Below are 20,584 nucleotides of genomic sequence, written 5' to 3'. Positions count from 1 at the left end.
CCGTAACAACTATCTTTATTTGTAAAGAAAATCATTCTCCAAACGAAGCACATGGTTACTAGTTATTTAATTCTTTTTATCCCATTCCCTGTTCTTTTCTACAGTGCAAAGCCTCCCAAAAGGTATTTTTTAAAAAACCTTATTGTTTTCTACTCTTTGAATTTCCCATAAGAAATTAATAAGAGTAAGTTTACAAAACAGTTAGTAGGACCCTCAGAAAAGACTAATTTTGGTTCTTAACATATCACTAGTTTCCTTTACATAAAGAAGGCAGAATTTAAAATCCTAACTAAATTTCCTACTCCTTGTTACCTTGTTTTCATATTCTCACTGAGAAATGACTAAAGATTATTATTTCCCTGCGTGTGCCTAAAAAGTCATTCAACCAGCATTTTCCCTCATTATAGTGGGTTAGAGTTGAGTTTCTGGTACCATTCTCAGCTTTATCATTTCATTTCAAGGGTAATAATATCCCCAAAGAAATAGGCTCACTGATATTCATAAGGATTTCAATTATATCTTAACAAATCTGAGAAACATCCCACTAAATGGTAGAAACTTTGTCTTAGAAAAGGATCAAGGAACAGATTATTGAATTGATTTTTCCTTTCAGAATGTCTAAATTAATTTCAAATAGCTCTTTAAAAATGTTCATTTTTTTACCTTAATCTGTAAGGATAAGTCCCTGTTGATCAACATTATTATTTTTTCTACAGAGAGAATAACCCCCTTCAGAGACATCTTTATTCCAACACATTAAATCTACAAAGATTTTATAAAAATATAAATAATGGATCAGGACTTCCACTGACAAGTTGTTCTTTGTAAAGTGAATCCTATAATTCTCACGTGACTAAGCCTTAAGTTGTTAAGATTCCCAAAGTATCATTATCTTGCAGAGAATCCCAATAAAAATTACTGAGTAACTCTTTGCAAATGTTCCATGAGCCCCTCTAATGACGGTGACATCTGTTGTGAATAAGAGGGACTCCACTGGCGTTTGCTGCCAGCAAGACTTGTCCTCTTTTATCTCAGAGATGGATTTGACTGAAGTCCCCCCTAGGATGAGCTGGTTGGGCAGGGGTGGAATGGAAACAGATTTTGGTGTTCACACACTAGAAAATAAGTGACAATGAGATCCTGACAACCTAGTCTACAAGTTCGGCTTCCATAGCACAGATGGACTCAGTGACAGACCAGCTCCTTCCTACTTGCTCCTGTCAGACTGCCAGAGATCCTCATCTAAATGACAGAAAAGCAGGAGCTTAATAAATGTTTGCTGAAGAAGTCATTCGAGGAGAGGTCAGGTGTTGCAGTTTCCCAATTTTAGATCCACTTCAGCCTAGACTGAGGGCCTTTGCCCACAGCTGCAGGCTTCTCTCAATATCTCCACTGCAATGCCCAACGCAATCTGTATAGCAGAAAAGAATGCTATGCCAGTGAGCTCAGTTTCAGATTCCAGAGGACTTGTGAAGCCTAGCCATGTCTGGATTTTCCTTTGAAAGGAAAAATCAGGCCTGAAGAATTATGCAGTGTATCCCTCTTTCCAAGACACTGAAAAGTGTGGCTGGAATGGCAACACACATGGATAGAACATACTTTGCGGAGTGCAGCATGTTCTACAACAGCCAGTGAGGTAGAAGAGTGCATCTGGAGGCCCAGGGTGTGGCCATGAACTGTAGAAGACCTGGAGCAAAATGAGTTTCTTGTTATTCCAGATTGAAGTTGTTTTGTGGAGATATGCAGCACATCCTCCAAGTCAAAAGTCCAGCTTTTTTTTTTTTCTTTTCTGTTTTTGCTTTTATGTATTATTTTTTCTTTTAATATCAGAATGACACCTGACCACTTCCTTTTTGTTTTATCCTTCAGTTCTCTTTGGGCTACCAACATTTCCGTCCAGCAAAAATTTCTAACCCTTGGCTTTTTCTACCCTCATCCCTTTCATGTCTGAGATTTATCCTGTCATTTTTTTCATGGCTTGGTGTTAGCTCCTGTTAGTGTTCCCTTCCCCCTCATCCTTCCGATCATCCAGTGGGCTCACCCCTGACTTCTGTCTCTCAGTATTGGCACTAAGAATGCCTGATTTCTTTTTCCTCAGACCCCAGAAAACAGGTGTGCTTGTGACTCATGATCAGTAGGAAATGGAGTGCCAGGGAATTAGTAATCCCTGAGATCGGCTCTCAACTGTAATGTCAGGAGGGGGGATAAAAATGTCCCAGTTATGCTGCCCCTTAGGAGCAGTGATTTGAAGATGTGTTTCCTCTCACAGTTTCCTTAGTAAGAATGTGTTCAAGTCATCCTCAGTGAAAGATGGATTGATAAGACACCGTTCTCTGTATTTCTCCCCTACTTCTCTGCCATTACTCCCAGATTTTCCTTAAAATTTCCTATATATGAAAATCCTTTTCTCAGGATGTCCTCTAGGTAACACAAACTCAGGCATACCTCTAATATCAGGAAACTCTCTATATCCAGTCCCTTACCGTTGCTATCTTTTTAAAAATCCCTAGCCAGATCATCTGAATTTCACTTCTGCAAAAGGATGAGCAAAGGTTCAGATATAAAAGAGGACGACATAAATCTATGAGGAATTTATATTCATGCAGGTATTCAATGATTTTGAGTTGTAATACTAGAAACCTGGCTCACTAGGCTAATCCTCCGCCTGCGGCGACGGCACCCCCGGTTCTAGTCCCGGTCAGGGCGCCAGATTCTGTCCTGGTTGCTCTTCTTCCAGTCCAGCTCTCTGCTGTGCTCCAGGAAGGCAGTAGAGGATGGCCTGAGTACATGGGCCCTGCACCTGCATGGAAGACCAGGAGGAAGCACCTGGCTCCTGGCTTCGGATTGGCGCAGCACGCAGGCTGTAGCGGCCATTTGGGGGGTGAACCAACAGAAAAAGGAAGACCTTTCTCTCTGTCTCTCTCTCTCACTGTCTAACTTTGCCTGTCCAAAAAAAAAAAAAAAAAAAAAAGGGAAAGTAAGATGGTATAAGAGAGAGTAGTATGAGGAGTCTTCAGAGAGTTATGGGAAATACATACTATGAAACAACTATGTCTGGAATTAAAAATTTATTGTACTGAAATAAACTTAACTCTATTTTTCATGAATTCTTTTATGTACCTGAATATAACCGAAGTCCAAGGAATAGCAAAGGATATTGATACCTTTGTAAGAATGGAAATGCCTTGCTCTTTATTGAACACTTCTGGGCTAGAGATGATGCTCAGTCATATAAATATAGTTACCTTAGGCTTATTCTTTTAGTAAACCTGATATAAACATAACTATCCTCTTTTTATTGATAATGAATATAAATGGGGTTAAGTAATTTGTCCCAAATTAGTTAGCTTAAAAGGGGCAAAATCGCAATTCAAACAAGATACTTTAGAAGCTTTTGTTAAAATAGATATGAGATATATTATCAATTATACTGATTCAGAAATACAATTCAAGCATATTTCTATAATTATACAATTATAGTTTTTCACTAAAAAGTATTGAGTTGGCCATAAATTATGGGAGAAATTCATATCTTGATGTATTTATTTCATATCTGGAAGATACTACTTACATTAATTCTATTATAGTATTATTGATACAAAACTACAAAATAGATAAAAATTTTAGAAATATTTCTGGTTGGGCACTTTGCTGTTAAAGTGAAAATATTTTAGCAAGTTTCTATCTCAAAGTCACATTAGAACTTGAGACATTTGGTGATCCTAGGAAGGTTGAAACTTAATACTCTTTTTTAAGATTAAACTGTGGCTCCAAATAATTTGCAAAAAACTGACATCATACCTTTCTCTCTCTGTCTCTCTCTCTCACTGTCCACTCTGCCTGTCAAAAAAAAAAAAAAAAAACTGACATCATAATATACTTGAAAGAAAGAATGGAAGGGAAAACTAATTAGACTGTTCTTTCAGGTTTCAGCAAGGTTTAGAAATCTTAATTTAATGTGAACTTGGAGGTGACATGAGATAGGAATAGAATGAGAAGATAGGAAAGAGAGGCATTGATCAGGAGCAATGATTAAATTGCTCTCAGAGGTCTTCATCAGAAGTCAAGGGTCTCTAACTTACATTTATTCTATTCTGTAACTTTTAGTTTTTACTCTACCTTATAGTTTTTAAATTGTGAATGAACACACACACACACACACACACGAATGAATATTTGTTGTTGTGTTGTTGTTGACACTTGAATGTGAGAATGTCTCCAAACTGGTTAGCTGTACCCTTTCTTAAGGTGTGAGTTGTTATCACATGGGATATATATTTAACTTTTCAATGTAACCATATTGTCTGTGTTAAATAAGTTTGTTCCTGAGTGCAAGCATATTAAAACCCGAGTTAGATTCTCACAGGAATGATGAGATTTACTCTTCTGCGTAACAGAAAGTCTGAAGGCAGTCAGATGCTAGTGTTTAGAGCTTGGAAGTATGAAGGCTAATATCTGTGATTCCTGAGAACTTTAATTCCTGCATGCAAATAGTAATTGTAGCTTTAGCAACTTTGTGCTCAAGGCAGACGTAAGGGGTGGGTGGATGACTAAAGATTTTCAAGAATCTTCTTGTGAACTATTTGGTGGTTTTTTTTTTTTTTTTTATTTGTATGTTTGAAATGAAGAGAAAGAGAGAGACACACGTGGAGAAAGATATCTTTAGCTCACTGTTTCACTCCTCAAATGGTGGCAATAGCCAGGAGTGAAACTTCATCCAAGTCTCCCAAACATGTGACAGGAGCCCAAGTACCTGGGCCCCCTTCCATTGCTTCCCAGGCACATTTTCAGGGAGCTGAATCAGAAGCAGAGAAGTAGGAACTCAAACCATGCACCAGCATCACAAGTGGTAGCTTCACACACTACACAACAGTACTCACCCCTTCCTATGTTTCATTAGGCCGAACTGCATTATATTTGGAAACCCTAGCTGAACTGGATACAAGAAAGTGAATATATAGTGCTCTTGCTCATGGCAGAGATGGTTAGGAATGGATATAGAATTATCCAACCAATCTTCTGTTATTTCAATATGTAAGTAGGATCAATAAGAATTAAGTGTAAGAAAACAGATGTCAGCAAAATCTACCAAGATAGACTTAAAATTTTCATGGCTGCCGAGAACTTAAGTGGGCTCCTGAATAGGTGATGAATTCCTCCTCATTTGTGGTTTAAACATTGGATGAATGAATATTTGACCAACTTACTGTGAAGGAGATTGAAGTAGTAGATGAATAAGTGATTGAACCTGATTTTTTTTTAACTTTTATTTGATGAATATAAATTTCCAAAGTAAGGCTTATGGATTACAATGGCTTCCCCACCCCCCCAAAAAAAAACTTCCCTCCCACCTGCAACCCTCCCAATTCCCTCTCCCTCTCCCATTCCATTCACATCAAGATTCATTTTCAATTCTGTTTATATACAGAAGATCAGTTTAGCATATATTAAGTAAAGATTTCAACAGTTTGCACCCCCATAGAAACACAAAGTGAAATATACTGTTTGAGTACTAGTTATAGCACTAAATCACAATGTACAGCACATTAAGGACAGAGATCCTACATGAGGAGTAAGTGCACAGTGACTCCTGTTGTTGACTTAACAATTTGACACTCTTGTTTATGGCATCAGTAATCACCCTAGGCTCTTGTCATGAGCTGCCAAGGCTATGGAAGCCCCTTGAGTTCTCCGACTCTTATCTTGTTTAGACAAGGTCATAGTCAAAGTGGAAGTTCTCTCCTCCCTTCAGAGAAAGGTACCTCCTTCTTTGAAGACCTGTTCTTTCCACTGGGATCTCACTCACAGAGATCTTTCATTTAGGTCCTTTTTTTTTGCCAGAGTGTTTTGGCTTTCCATGCCTGTAATACTCTCATGGGCTTTTCAGCCAGATCTGCATGCCTTAAGGGCTGATTCTGAGGCCAGAGTGCTATTTAGGACATCTGCCATTCTATGGGTCTGCTGTGTATCTCGCTTCCCATGTTGGATCTGAACCTGATTTTTTAAAGGTGTCCTCAAATCTTCAAGAATCAATGGTACTCCATAAGCAGTCCAATTTCTTGCAATTTGAAAGTTGTTTTCTCTTTGTGGCTTACTTCTCTATCATGTCCAGCAACATAAAACTGCTTCAATTTTATCTATGTTAATTTCCAACCCTGAGATATTGCCATCTCGATGAAGGAAATATCTTTACTCCCAACTATGTTCATATCAGAAAAATCTTTTTCTTGCCCCCAGTAACGTTGACAGAGTTGATTATAGCATAATTTTTTTAAATGGTTGTAGCTTTTAATTTGATGCATTTTAAATCTTCAAAGTCTTTACATTGTACTTACGACACCCAGTAGGAATGTCAGCTTCCATAAGAATTTCAAAGTACTTGCCTTATATTTATTCATTTCTTTTCAAAGTACAAACATAAAATTTTTCTTTTTAGATTTGGATCTGTGTTCATGAAAGATAGAAATTGTAGAGAAAATAATATAGGTAGTAAGTTGAAATTTTGAATTAATATTGAAAGGTTTTTTTTGCTGAACAAATGCCAAATGAAAATATTCCCTCTTCCTAATACTTTGGAATGAGACTGATTTCTGCTTCAGCTGATGACAATCTAAACCAAAGATGTCAGGAAAAAATGTTGAAATTCATATTCAACTGAGCACTGAATTATGTTTACCAATCCCTGGGATCAAATAATATACCCTGTAAGTCTCATGGCAATGAACTTTATTTTATGCTTTTCCTTTGCACAGATAACAAGGATTGGGGCTGGTGCTGTGGCGCAGCGGGTTAATGCTGTGGCCTGAAGCACCAGCATCACATATGGATGCCAGTTCAAGTCCCAGCTGCTCCACTTCCATCCAGCTCTCTGCTATGGCCTGGGAAAGCAGTGAAAGATGGCCCATGTTCTTGGGCCCCTGCATCCGTGTGGGAAGAAGCTCCTGGCTCCTGGCTTTGGATCGGCACAGCTCCAGCCATTGTGGCCAATTGGGGAGTGAACTAGTGGATGGAAGACTTCTCTCTCTGTCTCCCTCTCCTCTCTCTGTGTAACTCTGACTTTCAAATAAATAAATCAATCTTAAAAAAAAGAATATAATAAGGATCAAAAGTGTAGAGAATAAAAGATAAAATATAAAATAAAACAATCAGCATTCATTTGTCAAAAATAACACAGAGGTGGGAATTTTGCCTAGCAGTTGAGGCACCTGCATTCCATATCTGAGTGTCTGGATTCATGTTGAGACTCTGGCTCCTGACTTCAGCTTTCCACCAGTGCTGACCCTAGGGAGGCAGTGGTGATGTCTCAAGTGGTTGGGTTCCTGCCAGTTAAATGGGAATGCTAAACTGAGTTCTTCACTCTTGGCATTTGGGAAATGAGCCCTTGATTAGAAACTCTCTTTCTTTGTTGGTCTCTCTGTCTCTGAAAACAAACAAACAAATTCAAATGGAGTAAAAATTGAGTTATGTTCTCCCACTCCTGTCAGACATGGTTAAAACAATTGATAACACTCAACGTTCTTGGGGATTTGAGAAAACAACCCCTCTCATTTATTTCTAGTGGGAATGTAAATTGGCCCAAGTGACTTGGGGAGTAATTTTTATAATAGCTGTCAAGAGCCCTAAAAATGTAATAATCCTTGACTCAGAGGTCCCAGCTTTAGGAATTTACCCTTATGAAATTCTTATGTAAGTTGGAAAATATAAGACAAAAAACAGCAGTATAGTAAGGTTTATAATAGTGAAAAAATTGGAAAGTTCCAAGATGGCAGGGTAGGGAGGGAGCTTACTGCTCTTGTCTAGGAGAAGATAGATTTAAAAAAGTGGAGAGACTGCAGTCTCAGGGAAGAGTTAGGGAGAAAATGACAGAGGAAACTCTATGCAAATTAGAAGGACATGGTGGACCTATGTAGAGTACGTGGATGTCTACAACTCGGGACTCCAGCAACTGAGAACCTATGCACCAGTATTGGAAAGTGAGGTGAAACCAGACCACAGCAGCCCAAGCCATTGGCGTTAAAGCTACAGGAAGAGCTTAGAGGAAACCTGGCTTGGAGCCTTGTAGGGGATAGTGTACCTGCCAAACTAGAGGAGAGAAAAAAAAAAAGGAAAAAAGGAGTGACACGTTTCTCTCTCCCTGATCACTTTACAATGGCACCTGTAACAAGCTGATAGAGCAGGTGCCATTTTGGACATATGTAACAGTTGCGCCAGCTCATGTCCAGCAACCAGCCTAGTGGAAACTCCTGGCTCTGGTGGCGAGAACTAGGAGGGATGGATGTTTGTGACTGTGAAAAAACTGAGGCTGTGTGGGAGGACTCACAGTGTGGCTGGGACTTTGGGCAGTCACTGTCGGAGACTCCACACAGGGCTTCCTGGTTACCTGGTCAGGGACATTGCTTGGAAATCTGAGCTTACACTGAGCACTGCACAAATCCTTTGTTGGTCATTGTGTCAGAGCAGATGAATATTATACACACTGGGGCTAGTGCTCTGGCACTGGTCTCCTTTGAGGAGAGGAGCTCAGCTGTGCAGAATAAATTTCCCTTCTGATTTAAAAAAGGGGGGGCAATGCTGTGGTTTAGTGGGTAAAGCCACTTTATGCAGTGCCGGTATGCCCATATGGGTGCCAGTTTGTATCCAGGGTGCTTTGCTTCTGATCAAGCTCTCTGCTATGGCCTGGGAATGCAATAGAAGATGGTCCAGATCCTTGGGCCCCTGCACCCTTCACCTGGGTGAAGCTCCTGGCTCCTGGCTTTGGATCAGTGCAGCTCCGGCCATTGTGGCCAACTGAGGAGTGGGCCAGCAGATGGAAGAACTCTCTCTGTCTCTCTCTGCCTTTCCTCTCTCTGTGTAACCTTGACTTTCAAATAAATAAATAAATTTACCAAAAAAGGAGAATTTACTACTACTACAAACCTGGGTGTGTCATCTTAGACATGCCCTTCACTCTGGAGAGTGAGTTCCCTGGCCACACCCACTGTAAGCCTCTAGATATCACTGAAAGCAGACACTCCAATTATTTACAGAGGAATAAGACAAAGATAAAAACCACTACAGTGAAGAAACAAAGAATAAACCAATGAGTATCTAAACAAAGCTGAATAACAAACACATTAACTCAAGAAACAAGAATAAAGAAGAAAACATGATGCACCCAAAAGAATAGTACTTCAATACTAGATTGTGAAGATGATGAGATTGGAGAAATACAAGAAATGGAATTCAAAAATTGATCAGAAGATCACATAGAAGTAATCAGAAGCAAATGCTTGAACTTCTGAAATCCATACAGGACATGAAAGAAAATTTCTCCCACGAAATTGAGATTATAATGAGTAATCAAAATGAAATGAAGAATTCAACAGAACAAATACAAAATGCAGTAGAAAGCCTTAACAACAGAATCAGTGAAGCAGAAGAAAGAATATCTGACATAGAAGACAAAGCACAGGAAATTATACAGTCAAACCAAAAACAAGAAGAGGAAATTAGAAAACTAAAAATTATTGTTGAGAATCTACAGGATACTATCAAAGGACGAAGTCAGACTATCCCTATTTGCAGATGTCATGATTCTATATATAGAAGATCCAAAAAGATTCCACCAGGAGACTATTGGAACTCTTATAGAAGAGTTTGGTAAAAGTACCAGGATATAAAGTCAGTACACAAAAAATCAACAGCCTTTGTATACATATACAATACCAAGGCTGAGATTGAGCTTCTGAGATCAATCCCATTCACAATAGCAACAAAAAAATCAAATGCCTTGGAATAAATTTAACCAAGGATGTCAAAGATCTCTACAATGAGAATTACAAAACATTAATGGAAGAAATAGAAAAAGATACAAAAATGGAAAAATCTCACATATTCATGGATTAGAAGAATTAATTCCATCAAAATGTCCATTCTTCCAAAAGCAATTTACAGATTCAATGCGATACCAATCAAAATACCAATACAGCCTCTTTAACAAATGGTGCTAAACAAGTGGATTTCCATATGCAGAAGTATGAAGTAAGACTACTACCTTATACCTTACAGAAAAATCCACTTAACATGGATTAAAGATCTAAAGCTATGACCTAACACCATTAAATTATTAGAGAACATTGGGGAAACCCTGCAAGACATTGGCACAGGCAAAGACTTCTTGGAAAAGACCCCAGAGGCATAGGCAGTCAACACCACAATTAATAATTGGGATGCATCAAATTGAGAAGTTTCTGTATGGCAAAAGAAACACTCAGGAAAGTGAAGAGGCAACTGACAGAATAGGAGAAATTATTTGCAAACTATCCAATTGATAAAAGATTAATAAGCAGAATATACAAAGAGATCAAGACACTCCACAACAACAAAACAAACAATCCAGTTAAGAGATGGGCCAAGCACTTAAACAGATGTTTTTGTAAAAGAGGAAATCCAAATGGCAAACAGATACATGAAAAAAAAATGTCAGAATCACTAGCCACCAGGGAAATAAAAATCAAAAAAATCAAAACCACAATGAGGTTTCACCTCATCCAGTTAAAATGAGCTTTCATACAGAAATGAACAAACAACAAATGCTAGCAAGGATGTTGTGAAAAAAGCACACTAATCCACTGTCATTGGGAATGTAAACTGGTAAAGCCACTATAGAAGACAGTATGAAGATAACTCAAAAATCTGAATATACAGCTCTCTGCTGTGGCCAGAGAGTGCAGTGGAGGATGGCCCAGGTGCTTGGGCCCTGCACCCCATGGGAGACCAGGAAAAGCACCTGGCTCCTGGCTCCTGCCATCGGATCAGCGCGGTGCGCCGGCCGCAGCACGCCGGCCGTGGCGGCCATTGGAGGGTGAACCAACGGCAAAGGAAGACCTTTCTCTCTGTCTCTCTCTCTCACTGTCCACTCTGCCTGTTAAAAAAAAAAAATCTGAATATAGACCTCCGATATAATCCAGCCATCCTACTCTGGGGAATTTGCCCAAGGGAAATGAAACCAGTAAATACAAAAGTTATCTGCACCTCCATGTTTATTGCAGTTCAATTCACAATAGCTAAGACATGGAATCAACCTAAATGTCCATCAAAGGAAGACTGCATAAAGAAATTATGGGATATGTACACTATGGAATACTACACAGTGGTAAAAGAAATGAAATCCAGTAATTTGAAACAAAACAAATTAATCTGTAAAGCATCATACTCAGTGAAATAAGTCAGCCCCAAAAGGACAAATACCATATGTTTGCCCTGATCTGTGTAACTAATAGAGCACCTGAAAGGATATCTGTAGAAGTGAAATTGACACTCAAGAAAGGATGAGCTGCCCTTTTCTTGACTGTCAAGAAACAGGTTCGTTTTTTTAGTTTTTTTTTTCTTTGTACTGTTTTTTGAATACTTAACATAGAGTTAATCATATGTGTATAAAGTCAATTTAGGGTGGATCTCAGTAAAAACAAGAGTGGAAATAAGAGAGGGAGGAAGAATTTTGTAACTGGAAAGCTGTATAGTTCTGCATACATTCATGTGGACTTCTAAGGGTACAGTTTGTTTTTTAAAAAATTTTTTTAAAGATGTATTTTATTTAGTTGAAAGACAGAGTTACACAGAGAGAGGTAAAGCCAGAGAGAAAGAGAGGTCTTCCATCCACCAGTTCACTCCCCAATTGACCGCGATGTCCAGAGCTGGGCTGATCTGAAGCCAGGAGCTTCTTTCAGGTCTCCCAAGTTGGTGCAGGTGCCCAAGGATTTGGGCCATCTTCTACTGCTTTCCTAGGTACAGCAGTGAGCTGAATCAGAAGTGGAGTAGCTAGGACTTGACACAGCACCTATATGGGATGCCAGCACTGCAGGCTGGGGCTTTAACCTGCTGTGCCACAGCAATGACCCCAAGGGTACAGTTTGAAACTTGTCATGGGACTCTAAATCCCAAAACTTGGTGGTAAAACTGCCATCTTAATTGTTAAAGTGATCATATTAAGTGTTAAAGTGAACAAGTGAAAATATAGATAGGATTAAGTGCTAAAGTGATCCTATAAATAGGATCAAGTATCTAGTAATAATAATAGAATTAAAAGGAGAGACTGTTGGAACATAGGAAGCAGTCTACCCAGCAGACTCATAGAATGACAATTGCTTTAAGTAACACTCTGACCTCAGAATTAGCTTTAAGTCTTCCTCGTCTGGCTGAAAAGCCTGTGAGAGCATTTCAGGCATGGAAAGCCAAGGCACTGTGGCAAAAAATGTTCTACATGAAGGATCCCTGTGAGTGAGACTCCAGCAGAAATAAGTGGCCATCAAACAAGGTTGTACTTTTTTCTATATAGAAGAGAGAACTTCCACTTTGCTTAGGGCCTTTCCAAATACTGATGGAGTTTGTGGACTCAAAAGGCTTCCATAGCCTAGGCAGCTCATGTCAAGAGTCTTGGGTAGTTACTTACATAATACATAATTGTGCTAATTGTTAAATTAGCAACAGGAGTCACTGTGCACTAAGTCCCCATGTAGGACCTCTGTCCTCAGTGAGTTTTATTGTGAGAATTAACTGTAAAACTAGTTCTCAACAGTATTTTTTTGTGTATGTATATGCAAATCGTTGAAATCTTTACTTAGTATACAGTTGGTCTTCTGTGTACAGAGTTAATTGAAAATGAATCCTGGCCAGCGCTGCGGCTCACTAGGCTAATCCTCCGCCTGTGGTGCTGGCACACTGGGTTCTAGTCCCAGTCGGATTCTGTCCCGGTTGCTCCTCTTCCAGTCCAGCTCTCTACTGTGGCCCGGGGAAGGCAGTGGAGGATGGCCCAAGTCCTTGGGCCCTGCACCCACATGAGAGACCAGGAGGAAGCACCTGGCTCCTGGCTTCAGATCGGCACAGGCGCCGGCCATAGTGTCCAATTGGGGGGTGAACCAACGGAAGGAAGACCTTTCTCTCTGTCTGTCTGTCTGTCTCTCTCTCTCTCACTAACTCTGCCTGTCAAAAAAAAAATGAAAAGAAAGAGAGAAAGAAAATGAATCCTAATGGAGAATGGGAGTGGGAAGAGGAGTGGGAGGAGGAGGAGGAGGTGTGGGAGTGTGGGTGGGAGGCCGGGTATGGTGAGAAGAATAACTATATTCCTAAAGTTGTACTTATGAAATTTGTATTCCTCAAAAAATAAAAAAATTAAAAATAGTGGAAAATTGTACATAACTTTAAAGTCATGGATATAGTGGTGGTTGAAAAAAACTGTGATGTTCGTAGAGTAGCCTACTATGTGGATGAAAAATAATAAAGTACTAAGAAGGAAAACGTTCCACAAGACATTATAAAAAGAGAACTTTAGTATACCATGGATAGCCTGAACCACTTTGGGTTTTTTAAAAGTGCATAATTGTATCCATTTTATAAGAGCTTTAAAGAGGGCAGGCACTGTGGCGCAGCAGGGTAAGCTGTCATCTGCAGTGCTGACAGCCCATATGGGTGTTGGTTTAAGTCCCAGCTGCTCCACTTCTGATCCAGCTCTCTGCCATTGTGGCTGGGAGAGCAGTCAAAGATGGTCCAAGTCCTTGGGCCTCTGCACCCATTTGGGAGGCCTGGAAGAAGCTTGTGGCTCCTGGCTTCTGATCAGCCTAGTTCTGCAGCCATTTGGGGAGTGAGCTAGCAGATGTAAGATCTCTCTCTCTTTCTCCCTCTCTCTCCTTCTCACCCCCCCATAACTCTGACTTTCAATTAAATAAATAAATATTAAAAAAGATTTAAAAATGAATTAACACTTAAAAGCATTCTCATATTTTTGTTCAGGAGTTCAGCATTATTTTGTGGAAAATGTCGTAAATGTTGAGCTCTAAAAGTTGAGGAACATCTATCTGGTAATCTTATCTAGTAAAGGTCCGATTAAGAGGATGTTTTTCCTCTTAGGTCTCTTAAAAGCCATTCCTATTGTCCTAAGAACAGAACTACTGTGAATTAATAATAAAAAAAAAGCAATTGGATATTAATTTACTTCTAGGTCTGGTCCATTCACAGAATTTTTATAATTTTCGCCAATTCAAATAAATTCAATGCTTTATCTATCTGTAAAATGGGAAAATTAAAGATGAATTGAAATAAAATAATAACAGGTACTTGCATATATAAATTTTGAGCAGTCTTTAACCTCTTTTTTGTGGAAAATTTTTCAGAGGTTATTTTCTTAAGCTATTAGAATACACTATCTTTGATTTAGGAAATCCATTGAATGATCTCTTATTAAACTTCTTCTACTAGAAGCTTGTCTTGGAGAAGATAACTTTCTTTCTTTTTAAATATTCTGTTACAGCTATTAGATGTACTTCCTTACTGAATTTTGGTCAGAAAATTGCATAGAACAATTTTCCCAATTCAGCTCTTTTCTTTTTGAGATCTATCCATTTCTACTCTTGCATGCTCTCTTTTTGCAGGCTTCTATTTCCTTTGCACAAGTGGGCTCATCTAAGTCTTATGCTTCGTTTGGACTCTGACAGTTAATAAAGGCCTTGCTGTATATCCTGGATCAAAAGGACTTTGCTATTTTGTCAAAGTTAAGCTGCCTTAAAAAATTCTTGCTTTTCAGTTCTGTGGATGGAAACCAGTGGTATAGAGTGGTTATTGGTGAACTTTCTTCATATTTTATATTTGACCTTTTCACTTCTCATTATTTCTTTTGTTTTCTTTAAGAGGATTTTTCTTTTTTTCTGTGGGTCACAAATATTGTGGTCACCCATATTTTTAGTACTTCTGATGTTTAGAAAGGTGGGCATACCTCATACATTTCATCACATATACAATGAAAGCTGAGCTTTAGAATAAATCCCATGTGCCAGGAAGAAATCTAATTTTCCAATTTCTTATGTTTGGTTTATGATGTTGTTTCAGAAGAAGTGCTATGCTACTCAATCAAAATGCATCAGTGTGTGGGTTATCGTGTGTCACTTGCTGTTTTCTATGCTCAGTGGAGCTCTAGGCTGAGGAAGCTACCCATAGGAAAAACAATATAGAATATCTCTGATGCAGCACTTGGTACCACTTTGCGTGACATAAATCCATTAATGCAGTTTTGGATAGTCTTCCAAAGCCTTTGGAAAGTCAAGATCATTGCCACTTAAATATGATTGATGACCTTAATTAGTTTAATTTATATTCTTGTCAATTCCAGAAGTAAGATAATAAGCACATGTTAAAAGACTTATTTATTATTTATTTTACAGTTTGAGAGAGAGGGAGAGAGAGAGAATCTTCTGTTCTCTGGTTCACTCCCCAAATGCCAGCAACAGCCATGGCTAGGCCAGGCCAAAGCCAGGAACCAGGAACTCCATACACATCTCCAATTTGAGTGGCAAGGACTCAGGTACTTTGTCCATAATCTGCTGCCTTCCCAAATGCATTAGCAGGTGGCTGGATTGGAAGCACAGTAGTCCGCCTTCAAATCTGGCATTCTAAAATGGGAGGTAGGTGTTCTATGCAGCACCTCAACCTGCTATGCCACACACCGGCCCAAAAAATAAATTAAATTAAATAGATTAAATAAAATTTAAGCAAATCTTTAAATAAGAATTAATTAATAGCAGGACTAACCAGAGACACTAAGAATGAAAATCTCAAGGAATCTCTGAGCCTCTTGAGCAAAACTGTCCTCTAGAAATATAATGCAAGCCACACTGATAATTAAAAGTTTTTAATTATTACATTAAAAATAAAATGAGATGGCATTAATTTTAAGAATATATTTTATTTTACTTAATACAATCAAAATATATCAACACACAACCTGTTTAAAAAATTCAGAGGTTTTATATTTTTTCATTAGTAATTTTTTGAAAACAGGTATGCACATGTATTTTATACTTATAGCATATCTCAATTTAGACTAATCATATTTGAAGTGTTCAACAGTCCTATGTGTCTAGAGGCTATCATTAGATAGTATAGATACACATTTTTAAAAATTAAGTGAGAGATCTAGTTCATTCTTATTTGATCTTGATGAGAGACATAGAGTGGCTAGCATATTACTACAATTAGAGTAATTAAATAAATATTTTAAATGACAACCAAATCTAAGGACATATATCAAGCTACCACTTAATAAAGGATATGTAATGCATATACTGCTGATTCATTTCCAAAGCATAAAAAAATACAAGCTGCTAGTTCCTTCTATTATACACCAAATAAAACTAACCCACAAATCTGAAGGGAAAAGTAAAACACATAAGACCAATGATGGAACATGTTTGACCAAACACAAGCCTTTTCTGCAGTATCCTGGGGAGATAAATTTAAGGGCAAAACTCTGGGCATGAAGGCAGAGATCCAAAGGGTGAATCAAAGATCTTCCAAATGTCAGCTTTTATATGTTGTCCATATGTTAGTCCCTTACCGAAGCTTGCTGAACTGACAGGCAAGCTGGCTGATGGGATATACAGTGGGGATGTTACAGTATCATATTCTAGTTAAAATAGGAATATCTTGCACTTAAGCAACCTTCAGTTTTTCAGAGGGTGTTTTCATTGCACAACTGTGAAAGCAGGCTTTCTTAATTGCAGTATACTGAGCAAACTAAGACCAAAAATTTCATTTCAATGATTATTGAGCAATTAACAGGCAAGGAATCATGTTAGGTTGCATGAGCTAATGGTAGTTGTTACCTGAGAACTTAAGATAAATAGTATCTTATATATCTAAATCCTGAAAACCATCATTGGAGTCATTTAGTATTTGTCTGCTTCAGACAAATACCCAAATCTTGCTGTTTAGCCAAATCTACCTTCTTTTTAACCATGGTGATTGGGATTTATTATGGAGGAGCCTCAAGGAATCTTTGCCTCATGCTAAGGTAGGGACATTTAAACTCTTCATTCTTCTTTTCATTGATTCTTTTCAGAATTCACACAGAGCTTTCCAATGGGGACAGAAAAGATAACTGAGATGGGGTTACTTTTATTGTCTTAACAAGATCTCCTTGATCCTTAAGATTCTTGGACTTACATGGGAGCTCTACCTGCAGGAATTGAAACATCCTATGAGAGTTATGGGTGCTAATACTGATGGACAGATGGACACCACTGTTTTTAAAAAACAGGTTTATTTTTTAAAAATATTTATTTTGTTTGGAAGGAAGAGTTACAGAGAGGCAGAAGCGGAGAGGGAGAGAGAAGTCTTCCATCCTCTGGTTCATTCCCTACGTGTCCCTACGTGGGTGCAATGGCTGCAGCTGGGCTGATCTGAAGCCAGGAGCCAGGAGCTTCTTCCATCTCCCAAGTGGGTGCAGGGGCCCAAGGACTTGGAGCATCTTCTGCTTTCCTAGGCCGTAGTAGAGAGCTGGATCAGAAGTGGAGCAGCTGGGACTTGAACTGGCGTCCGTATGGGATGCCGGCACTGCAGGCAGTGACCTTAACTGCTTCATCATTGTGCTGATCCCCCCAAAATTTATTTTTTAAAAAGATTTACTTGAAAGTCAGAGTTAGAGAGGGAGGGTGGGAGAGGGAGAGAGAGAGAGAGAGAGAGAGAAAGAGAGAGAAAGAGAAAAATAGAGAGACTGTCTTCTCCCTGGAGGTCAACATGAGAAAGGACAGAATATTCTGACAAAGTATTCCCAAAGTTGTATCTTTTTTATCTTAGTCAACTGATTTAAAAATTCAAGTCTAGTTGTCCAGAAATGTCACCACCTTTTTCTTTCTTTCCTCCCTCCCTCCATCCCTCCCTTCCTTCTTTCATCTTCTTTTATTTTTTTCTTTTTCAGATTGTTCTAAGTAATTTTTAAACATTGTAGCTCTGGGGCTAGTGTTCTGGCACGGTGGGTTAAGCCACCACTTGTGATGCCAGCATCCCATGTTAGAGTGCCAGTTCAAGTTACAATTGTTCTGCTTCTGATCCAACTCCCTGCTGATGCACCTGGAAAAGCAGTGGAGGATGGCCTAAGTATTTGGGTACCTGCCACCCATATGGGAGACCTGGATGGAGTTATTGGCTCCTGGCTTTGGTTGGAGCAGACATCTGGGGAATGAACAAACAGATGGAAGATCTGTTTCTCTGTCTGTCCCTTTGTCTCTGTTACTCTGCCTTTTAAATAAATAAAAATAAATATTTTAAAAAGTTGTAGTTCTGAAGCTTTTTTAAAAAATAAATTTTGGTACTTATATATATAAGCAACAGGAACTGAAAATTCACCACACATTTACTTAATTCTTTAGCTTGACCTTCTAGTAAATCTTCATTAATTTTGAGATACTCTTTTGTCTTGGTGATTAAAGATGATAGTTCAATGATGAGCATCTTTTTTTTTTTTTTTCCTTAATTGGCAGAAGGGCTTACACTTACCGCTAATGTGCTTCTCATTTTGTCAGTTTGGATTCAAACCAACCTCTGTAATAACCACCACTGAATGCAGATTTTTGTAGACTTTGAACAACTTGTTTTATTTACATTTCATGGCTTGCAAAGAATAACGGCCCGCAAATCCTGCAGCAATAGTCAGTTCAGCTGCTACCACTGTATTGGCCATGGTTCAGGCTCAGCCCGTCTGCTTTGACTGGGAGGGTAGTTCATCCCACTTCAAAGGCTGCAGCCACCAACAGCAAGCACAAATGCCACCTCTTTTAGGAGAAATGAGTGGAAATTTCTTGTGACTTTCCAGTCCTTGGCATTGGTCCTATTTATCCTGGGTAAATATCATGGGAATTTTTATACATATGGCTATTATAGGTTTCCCACTTTTATTGTACTCAGAAATTACTATGTCACGTAATTACTTAAATTGCCAGCAAATTTATCCTTAATTCATATTATAAATTGGCAAATAATTCAACCTTATTTTATTTTTTCTTTCAAATTGTGCCTAGCTATTGTTCTACTAAATTTACATGTTTAAGCTATATGTATCTTTACTAAATTTGTTGCAACAAATAGTATGACCAAATAGTATTTTAGTAGTAAAAAGTATCTGATATTTGTTCCCACATATATATGTATTTTGTTGTTTATTCGAAAGGCAGAATTACAAAGACACTGAGAGAGACAGACAGATGGAGAGAGAGAGAGAGAGAAATCTTCTATCTACTACTTTACTTCCCAAATGGCTGCAATGGCCATGGCTGGGCCAGGCTAAAGCTGGGTGTGAGGAGCTTCATCTATGTCTCCCAGGTGAGTGGCAGGGGCCCAACCACTTGGACCATCTTTTGCTGCTTTCTTAGGCCATCAGCAGGGAACTGAGTCAGAAGTGGAGCAGCCAGGACAGGAACCGGCTCACATATGGGATGCTGGTGTCACAGGCTATGGCTTTATCCACTATTCCACAATGCCGGCCCCAATTTGTCTTTCTTTTCAATCATTTATTTGTTCTTATCTAATACAAGAAGTTCTCTTCTTTTGTACAGGCATAGTGTATTTCCCCTTCTGACTTTACTTGGTATAAGACCTTTCTTCTGGGGCCTAACTAGAGTTTCTGGAACAGATGATTTTTCTTCAGCTTTTTGCACTTCCCAAAGTTGTTAGAGACCATCAGGAACCACTATACCAATATTGGTCCTAAGAAGACCATATTTTCTTAGAATACTGACTTTGAAGGAAAGGAAATCAATGGAGAGATGCCTCAGGGGTTAACAAGGTTTTTGGATCATTTTGTTTATCATTTAATTTTGAAATGAGAGTGACTTTCCAAGGTTGTGATCATAAAGAAAATGTCCCTTGTAGAAGGGACAATGGTTTCATCATGTTTATCTTCACTAACCTGCTTGAGGATGTGATGAGCTCTAGATAGTAGTGATATTTCTTTATCAAAAATAAAACTGATAGAAAAGAAGAAGAAAAGGAAAAGATGGTAAGGACTTGTTTCAGACTCTCATAGTCTAAGCTGGGTAAAAGATGTGATTATACTTAGAATGGGATGAGGGAAGTAGTTTTGAAAATTATGGAAAAATATGGAGCTTCTGTTTTGGAGGATTGGTTTTGAACTCTGGTCTCATGTTACAGTCACCAAACACTTTTAAGAAATACCTGATGCCAGGACCCCGCTTCAGGATAATTGAATCTCTGAGAAGTAGGACCCAGGAAGGATATTTTTCAGAAGCCTCAGAAATTTCTAATGTGGGTAAGAGTTGAGAATCTATTGTATAAATATGATAGTTCCCCACTTCATATCAGTTAAATCATAAGGTTTCATTGTGTGAATAGGATCAGTATTTTTAAAAGCTCTCCACATGGTTCCATGTATCTCTCTGAGAATCACTGCATTAGGGAACCAGGCTTAGAGATTTTGAAAGCATGAATGGTGGGAGATGGAGGGACTTGCCTCTAAAACTCAGGATGTCCGTTTTCTTTCTCTGGGATTTTCTCTCATTTTATCTCTGCTTGGTTTGTTTTAATACTTAATCTCTTCCCTGGGTTGTCTTTATACCTGCCCATGTCTGGACTCAGAAACAAATGTATTCTGTGCTATCATAGACCTATAGATCTAGACAAGTCCTGTACTTTGTCGTATCCATGTTTGCCTTAAAACCCCAGACTGAACCAGTCTTTATTCTTCCTGGTCTTCCATGAACCTGTGAAGGGACGTTAAAACATTATTATACATGATCCTAGGGATTTAAGAGTTTATACTTGC

The 20,584-nt window shown here is 38.6% G+C and overlaps 1 long non-coding RNA gene and 1 pseudogene across 1 annotated transcript in view; one reads left to right on the top strand and one right to left on the bottom strand.

Moving 5' to 3' along the window:
- The window catches only part of LOC103348757 (uncharacterized), a 43,979-nt gene extending 36,837 nt beyond the window's left edge, over nt 1-7,142 (top strand). Inside the window, exon 3 of the long non-coding RNA XR_007920401.3 lies at nt 6,753-7,142. This is a non-coding gene — a long non-coding RNA (uncharacterized LOC103348757). The remainder of the gene's footprint in view (nt 1-6,752) is intronic.
- Nucleotides 7,143-16,458: 9,316 nt separating this feature from the next.
- On the bottom strand, nt 16,459-18,487 carry LOC149127428 (mitochondrial import inner membrane translocase subunit TIM14 pseudogene; annotated as a pseudogene).
- Nucleotides 18,488-20,584: the final 2,097 nt, after the last annotated feature.

The sequence above is a fragment of the Oryctolagus cuniculus genome, chromosome 3 (genome assembly GCF_051225735.1).
Source record: "Oryctolagus cuniculus isolate XC-2025 breed Fujian yellow rabbit chromosome 3, ASM5122573v1, whole genome shotgun sequence".
Taxonomy (NCBI): Eukaryota; Metazoa; Chordata; class Mammalia; order Lagomorpha; family Leporidae; genus Oryctolagus; species Oryctolagus cuniculus.
This window is presented reverse-complemented; position numbering and strand designations above follow the sequence as displayed.